This window comes from Engystomops pustulosus, chromosome 1 (assembly GCF_040894005.1).
Source record: "Engystomops pustulosus chromosome 1, aEngPut4.maternal, whole genome shotgun sequence".
Taxonomy (NCBI): Eukaryota; Metazoa; Chordata; class Amphibia; order Anura; family Leptodactylidae; genus Engystomops; species Engystomops pustulosus.
Genome location: NC_092411.1, coordinates 233918060 through 233926502, shown reverse-complemented (window position 1 = coordinate 233926502; position 8443 = coordinate 233918060).

The following is an 8443-nucleotide window of genomic DNA, read 5'->3' as shown; positions in this document are numbered from 1 at the left end:
CTGAAGAATGAAGCAGATAGTTTATTGCTCCATCTACCCATCCACCACCACTAAGCAGCACTGCTGCCGCTTTATTTTTGGGATGGGTGGGGATCTGACCTCTGGGATCATGCGTTACCGGGGTACAGCAGCAATACACATTGGGGCACATTTACCTCCCCGGGCTGGAGAGGTTGTCCGACATCGATGCACTGTGCTGCGATTCAATAAGGCTGTGTGCGCGATTTCCTGAATGTGTCGCTTCCTCGATCAGGTCCGGTTCACCATCTTCATCCCGGTGTATGTAAGTGCATGTCTTCCGACACAATTTTTAAGATAAATCCTGCGGTTTGTCTCAATCCGTCCGACGGCCCGCTCGCCTGCCTTCGTTTGTGTCGCATGAAATCCAGCACGATTGCTCCAAAATCTGATCGCGTGCAACACAATCTCCTGCTAAATACCTGTCCCAGCAGCGCGTTCCCCAAAAAAGTCGGAAAACCCAATGGAAATGCGATCCACGGACCCTTAGTAAATAAACCCCATTGTGTGCATGAAGCCACATTAGAAAACCCTTTCTAGGCTTTCCATGTCTTTTTAATTTGGATTGTCCCCAAAAGTTACATATCCTATGGGCAGATTCACACCGTCAGAGTAAAAATCCCTGATCACGGAACGTGAAAAGTCACACTGATCACATTGCCGGGGACAGGGCTGTGCTACGTCATCATCGGGATTACCATTTTAGCTCTGCTGCGTATCACGGAAGCAGAAATTCCGTATTATTTTTTTTTTTACCTGACAGGTGTTCTCTAAGTTGAATTTGTATTAAAGTCGGAAGTGGTATATTAAAATAAAACTAGAAACTCTAATTTTCAATTCTTTTTAATTGTCATGGGAATGTGGATTATCCAAAAAAAAAATCTTCATTAGATACCGTAGGGTGATGCCACACATGGCGTTTGGAACCCGTTAAACGCATGCGTTTTTTTGAAAACACATTTTTTTTTTTTACAGGTTTACCAAATGTCTTAATTAAAACTGGACGGACTGCTTTAAAACGGATCAAAAACGGGTTCAAAACGCCATGTGTGGCATCATTGCAGCCTGGGACTTGAGTAAAGCATCCAGAGACAGAGGTCCATCTGTAACTAGGGGCCGTCTGCAAGTCGGGGCCCACCTGTATCATCTCACCATGTAATATAGGTTATCCTCGCACTTCTCAGCTGGCAGATGAGGATAAGAAAGGACGGGTATGTTTGACATAAACATTCTGAATGTTCTGGGTTTTTTTTTTCCTCTAGGAATAAAACAAACTAGAGGATTGTGTCAGCACATTATTTCCCTATATTTACTTAAAACTGATGTGCATGCCAAGCCGAGTGTGCATGTGTTTTGGGGCTGTGAGCTAATAAAGTGATCAGCTGACAGTTATCTCAGGTAAAGTGCCAACTTTACTCATAGTTTATCAAAGCCGCACCTGTGACTTCCCACCACGTGATCTCATGACTGTGCATAATCTGCCAGCAGCAGACGTAATACACACAGCACAAAGGACAATTATGAAATCTACATTTTCAACTATTTTTTGCTTTACATAGAACTTCTTGGCTACGTTATCAATACTATGCAAATGTTAGATCTCTAGGAAAATGCATGAAGTCATTAGAAAAAAGTGTAACACAATGGAGTTTTATTAGCCACATTAAGAATTTCACTATCATGATAATAGATTCTAGATGGAGATAAAACTACACAGACTACAGATAAGTAAATATGCAAAATCTTCTCTCCTTAATTAATTTAACATAGGTGTTTTGGCACAGACATTGACAACTAATGGGCTGATCAGTAGAGAAATGTGTGACAATAGTGGTGAGAACTTCAGTCAGTGTAAATAGAGAATGTAAAATCCCTAAAGTTCTGGTGAAACTAGTTGTTAGGACAGTTGTCTGGAGAAGCTGGGGCCTTTCCTTTAGATATGCAGATGCCCTAATGTGAGAAAATTCACACTCCATGGTAGTTTCACCTACAAGTCTGATATCACCTCATTGAATTCAACTAGGAAGAAAGAAAAGCACAAATAGGGACTGATCTTCCAATCAGAAGGTCTCTTACAATAGTTGTGTGGTGTTTTTTTTTTAGGTCAGATTTATCTTAGTGATTGAGGCAGGGGCGGGGGGACTGAAGAGGTTTAGCACCTGGATTTTCTGCTTGTCAAAAAGTCATTTTTCTTAAATCTGTTAAACACTTCTGGATTCTCATGATGGAGATGGAAAATAACGGAGTTGGTTGGCAGATTCAGCTATTTGTAGACAAATTATTGTTTATGTAAAAAAAAAAACTATTAAATAACCTCAGTGATACAATGTAACAACTGTTGCAGGGTCTTTGCTGCAGTTCCGCCAGCAGATAGGGATTTGGCATTCTATTTCTCTATGATGCAAGGATTCCCATCCAGTGCACTTTATTTGGTCCGCGCGATCTGACCAGCAAACAAGTCTGTTTCCACAGAGCAAGCACGTTTGTGTACAGGGAACCTAAGGGTGGTGGCACATGTGCCGTTTTGAACCCATTTTTAGTCTGTTTTTAAGCAGTCCCTTAAAAAGCATATGTTTTTTGACCTTTTTTGTCCGTTTTTCAATTATCTTAAGATAATAGGGAAATACAGTCAAACACTGATGCATTTTCAAAATCCGGGGCTGGCATGTGTTATCGCAGCCCAGACCTGGCACTATCACCGGAAACGCTACGATTCCACTAGGATTAGTATGCATTATTTAAGATTTGATTTGCATTATGAAGCAAACATACCTTGAGAATGATGTAGCTACACTGATGCAGGATCATATCTTGGTTAATCCCTGAGCTGAGTGGTTTTGCTGAAAAAACTATTATAACATTCAGGACCTTGGGAAAGCTGGGTGAGGCTGGCTGACATAAGCACATTACACACGTGCGCTTGTAATTACAAATGGAGGTTCATCAAGACATGACTAATCAACCTGAGCTGGATCACTTATACACAGAACTGGGGGATGGTGCAGCAATTGAGTATTTTGCCTTCAGGCACAACCCAGGGCATGAGGTCCTCTGGCGTTTTTAACCATTGTGATATGCGCGCTTTTAATATTCTGTTTGTGAGTATGCTGGAATAAAATAGTTTTTACTCTTATCCTTGGTGATCTGCACAATCTGACCACATTCTTCCTGATACAGGACCGATGCTGTGACCACGTGCACGAGAGTGTAGCATGGTCTCCCACAGGATCCAGTATAGAGAAGTGAACATCGTGACAGGAGGAATTACTGAGGAAATTTCTTCGATCTATAAGGAACTGGGTGAGACCGTTCCGTGGAATTCTCAATCTTAACGTTTTATTGTCGAGTTAGAGCACTAACATTGTTTTTTTATGTGTGTCTTTCTGGCTAATTTAGGAGTGTGCCAAGTTAGTAGCTCCTCCAGTATTTGCCTCCCTTTTTCCGGACACTGCAACACAACCCAGGGATTCCATAATCCTCTCCTGCAGTGAATAACTCACGTGATAGGAGAAGCGCTGAAGCCATAGAAGCAAGGGAGCTTCATTATCATAATGTTATATCTGTTTTATCAGTAAAACCACTCAGCTCAGGGATTTACCAAGATATGATCCTGCATCAGTGTAGCTACAGCATTCTCAAGGTATGTTTGCTTCACACTGCATCAAATCAAATGGTAGGTTTCCTTTAATTTAAAAAAAAATCCTTAACACAAAAAAAAAAACACCATACAAAATTGACTGCCCAAAAAAGAGAATGAAATCACACTTTTGTATCTCCACCGCACAAAAAATTATATGAATCGCAATCAAAACACCTTATGATCACCCAAGTGTGTACAAATAAAATCTATCTGTCTTTTGGCATAAAAATAAGTCCTCACTTTGACAAATTTTTATTAGAAAAAAACACTGTCAGATTTTTGTTCTATTTTTGAAGGCCCCATACAACTGTAGTAACAGAAAATTTAAAAAGTTAGAGCTTGTTGAAGACATTGATGAAAAAAACAGAAAAGGGCTCCTGGGCATTAACATGGAAAACCGATGCAGAGATAAGGGGTTAACAATGTGTTTGCTTGGCATTAACAATTGCCTTAACATTGCAAATATGAATTGCGTTTACAATGCATTAAAAAACGCAATGTGTGGACACACCCTCAAAGAGATGATGAAGATCTATGAGTCACAGACCCACCAGGGTATAGTACTCCATGCATCATAGTGATCTATATGATGCAAGGAGTCCCTTCTTCCCCTTCATGGTTACAGTCCGCGTTACTGTTTTGCGGGATTTAAATCCAGATAGAATCTCAAAAACTATCTGCGTGACATAACTGTGTACCCCTCATTCTGAAAGGTACAATGTGACCTGCTATATGCCACATAGTGAGGCCCTAAAGATCACTCGATCACCTTGGAGTGGTTGCTGTGTTATACTGGGACTATATTTGAGCAACACATTGATTCACTTCAAAGCCATTTTTATCTGTAGACCTGGAAGGGTAAATGATAGCAGGCTGTGTATGACTTGCATTATTCGTTAGTTCTCCTGACTTTGTCCACATAGCTCAGAGGCTTTACACTGACAACCTGCGTCTGTTTGCTCAGTCACAGTGAATGCTTTGCATGGCGTCTTTCTATCGTAAGGAGTCAAGTACCTTTCTGGAAATGCTGTTTGTTCAATATTAGAAAAAGTGATGTGTTTTAGGTGAAAGTATATAGACAAAGTCATTAGTGTTTCTAAAATACTAAAACGTTTCATCATAAAGGCTGTTTAATATGTGTTAGGCGCTGAAATATCAAAAAATCGTTATGGTTTATTGGACGCTATAGAAACATATGTACAAAGGGGAAATTTACCAACTCAAGAATTCTGCCATGTACTGAAATACAACTTTTTGAGCTAATTTATAGGAAAGCTTTTTTTTAACTTTTAAACACTTGTACTACCTTAAATACAGTGCATACAGAAAGTATTCAGACCCCTTTACACTTTTCACTCTTTGTTTCATTGCCAATTGGTAAGAGCAAAAAATTGCTTTCTCACACCTGGATTTGGGGATCCTCTGCCTCTTCCTTGCAGATCCTCTTCAGTTCCCCAGGTTGGATGGTGAACTTTGGTGGAAGCCATTTTCACGTCTCTCCAGAGATGTTCAGTTGGGTTTAGGTCCAGGCTCTGGCTGGAATGGTCTAGAGTTGTTATTTTAGTTGTGTGCTTAGGGTCATTGTCCTGTTGGTGAGCATTCGGCCCAGTCCAGAATACTCTGGAAGAGCTTTTCATCTATGATATCTCTGTATTTGGTTGCATTCATATTTCCTTCAATTGCAACCAGTGGTCCCCCATAGCATGATGCTGCCACCACCATGTTTCACTGTTTGGATTGGTGGTGCCTGGTTTTCTCCACACATATCTATTAGAATTAACACCAAAATAGCAATCTTCTCATATGATCAGAGAATCTTATTTATTATAGACAGAGAGTCCTTCATGTGTTTTTTTCCAAACTGTATGCAGTTTGTATGTCTTGCACTGAGGAGAGGCTTCCACACTCTGCCATAAAGCACCGACTGGTGGAGGGCTGCAGTGAACATTGACTTTGTGGAACTTTCTCCCTATTACATCTCTGGATCTCATCCACAGTGATCTTTGGGTTCTCCTTTACCTCTCTCACCAAGGCTCTTCTCCCACAGTTGCTTAGTTTTGTTGGATGGCCAGGTTTAGGAAGAGTTCTGGTCATTCCAAACTTCTTCAATTTAAGAATTATAGAGGGTACTGTGCTCTTAGGGACCTTGAGTGCTGCAGAAATTCTTTTGTATCCTTGGTCGGATCTGTGCCTTTCCACAATTCTGTCCCTGAGCTCCTTAGGCAGTTCCTTAGACCTCATGATTCTCATGTGCTCTCACAGCTAAGGTTCTGAATACATATGACTGATATTTCTGTTTTTCTTTTTTAATAACTTAAAAATATTTACATTTCTTTTTTCTGTTGAGATGGGGTGCAGAGTGTACTTTAATGAGCATAAAAGAAGTTTTTTGATCTTACCAATTGACTGCAATGAAACAAAGAGAGAAAATTTTAAAGGCATCTTAATACTTTCTGCACCCACTCTATACGTGGGTATTACTTACACACATGGTGCTCATTCCAGATCACAAGCTTTTCAGGGTAAATACATGTGCGATCTCAAGTAACTCTTCCATGCTGAGCTTGAATTGTATTTATAAATGTAATTCAAATGCAGCCTGAGGTAGAAGCCCTGGAGACCTGAATAATCACTTCTTGTATGCGTTGTTAGTTGCAGCTGAACTGTGAAAATTGCATTTATATTCAAGGAACGTAGCAGGACTTAGAGCACTGGGGAGTTCCCTCAAACTGTTCTCTGATCTCTAAATTCTACTTCACAAAAGTCTGTCTCTCTCTGCTGTAATATCTAACCAGAAGCCTGTTACTGCTTTACTCAGGGCAAGACTGTGCTGTGTTCAGTAAAGAGATCTCAAACAAGTCTAGCTACAATCCATACATACAAATGTATTTTTCACAGACCTGGTGATAATACACACAAAGGTATGGTTACACAGAATTCCAGGGCTGCTACATAACACTGCTGCTTTGTATAGTCAAATGGCTTGTAGAGCTAAATCTGGAAAGAACAATTTGAGGAAGAGAAGGGTTATGTGTTGTGGTCTGCTACCCAAATAAATTAATCATGGTCCTGTCAAAACTAAGGACCAAGTAGATCTGAAGACCCTGGAAAGTTACAAAAGTAGACCTGTCTGGGGTTGCCTTAGGTAGAGTTGTTTCCAGCTAGAAGTAAACCCTCTGTTATGTTGCTATTTGCACTACATCTGCTTTGTTTGCTCTATTTTTAACTCATGACCCAACATGAATCGAGCTCTATCTAAAGTTAATCAATAATTCTTTCAATATGTTCCATGTAAATTGTATTCTGATGAGCTTACCTGTAGATAATGGCAAAGCCTATCAGGAAAACCTGTGCTTTCCAGTAACTTTTACTCTGCATGTGAGTAATGCTGCTTTCACTACAAAGATAATACAGCCTTTCTGCTTTGTGCCAGGTTCAGTTCCTATTCTTCATGTAAAGATGAGTGTGAATCTCCTGAATGCTTAATAATTAAATCTACTTCTCCAAAATCTTTCCAAACCACATTAACCATAGTGATACACTCCAAGTGACCAGGGCCACCTGTGGATCCAATAGATGTATCCATGAAATCCTCTGGGAATGATGAAGACATTCCTCCCATCATGCGGCTACAGAAAACATTTAGTGTTTTCATTCCATTGACCGAGTCTTGGTCTGGACCCTGGAGTCTTGGTGCCCTGTGTGTGTATTACAACAACAATTACAGTGCGCAGCATTAACTGGGTTTATTGCCTGGACTTCTACTATCTAATGAGTTCACGGCTGTTTAGGGATGAACATGGAAGACTAAGCTGTCCTATTGTCTCCTCCATCTGTGTAAGCTCCTTTGTAAGACACTAGAGCCCGGTCAGTAAAATATTTACAGAACAAACACTGGGATCCACAGCACCAGCGACTATCAGACTAATTCTCAGGAAATCCTGTGTAGTGACACCAAATAAATCACAGCCAGGGTGAAATAACCTGAGGAAAATCCCCTGTCCCTTTATACTATTGTCAAACGCCCATGGTTACATCACAAAGACCAGACAGATTAACTATTACACAACTGGAAACTTTACTAGACTATACATCGGCATATATTTATGATATTTATTCTGTAATATAAGAAATAGGTAACATAGTTTGATTGGCATCACAATAGACAAAATCTGTAGATTATCCATCTCTCTTTCCAAACAGAGTAAGTGTGACAAATCCTATATATCCATTGTCTCTGAGCGTATATGTTTTAGGATGTACATGTCTGATGGGGGCTTATGGTGGATGCCATAAATTAGCATCTTTAGACATATCAACATGAATAAAGGAACCTTTTTGGCCTCTTTATGGTGAATAGGGGTGTATAGGACTTTTCCCAGCAAATGAGGACAGCTTAGTACACACACAGTAACATCTTTACAATTTGTTTAAAAAGAAAATTTAAAACTTAAATCATATCCACAGAGAATCCAGATTAGGACAAAGAGCTGACAACCCAGTTCTTGTCCGAGCCCAGAAACCAAAGATGGAAGACCAGGATAAACCTGGGGTTCTGTAAGATTTATTAATAATATGGATATTTCCCAGGTTCTCCGCTCCTGTTTTGTCCCCATGTTGATAATTAGCTCATCAATCTGGAGAAGTCTCTCCTAGTTCTAATGTCATCATGTCATAAACTTGGCTTTTTGCAGCATCAGCTGCAACAAAAATCTATGTTTCAGTTTCCATGATGGAAATTCAGTCATCCTGTTCGAATGTAGCCTTAGGGTCCGTTCACATCAC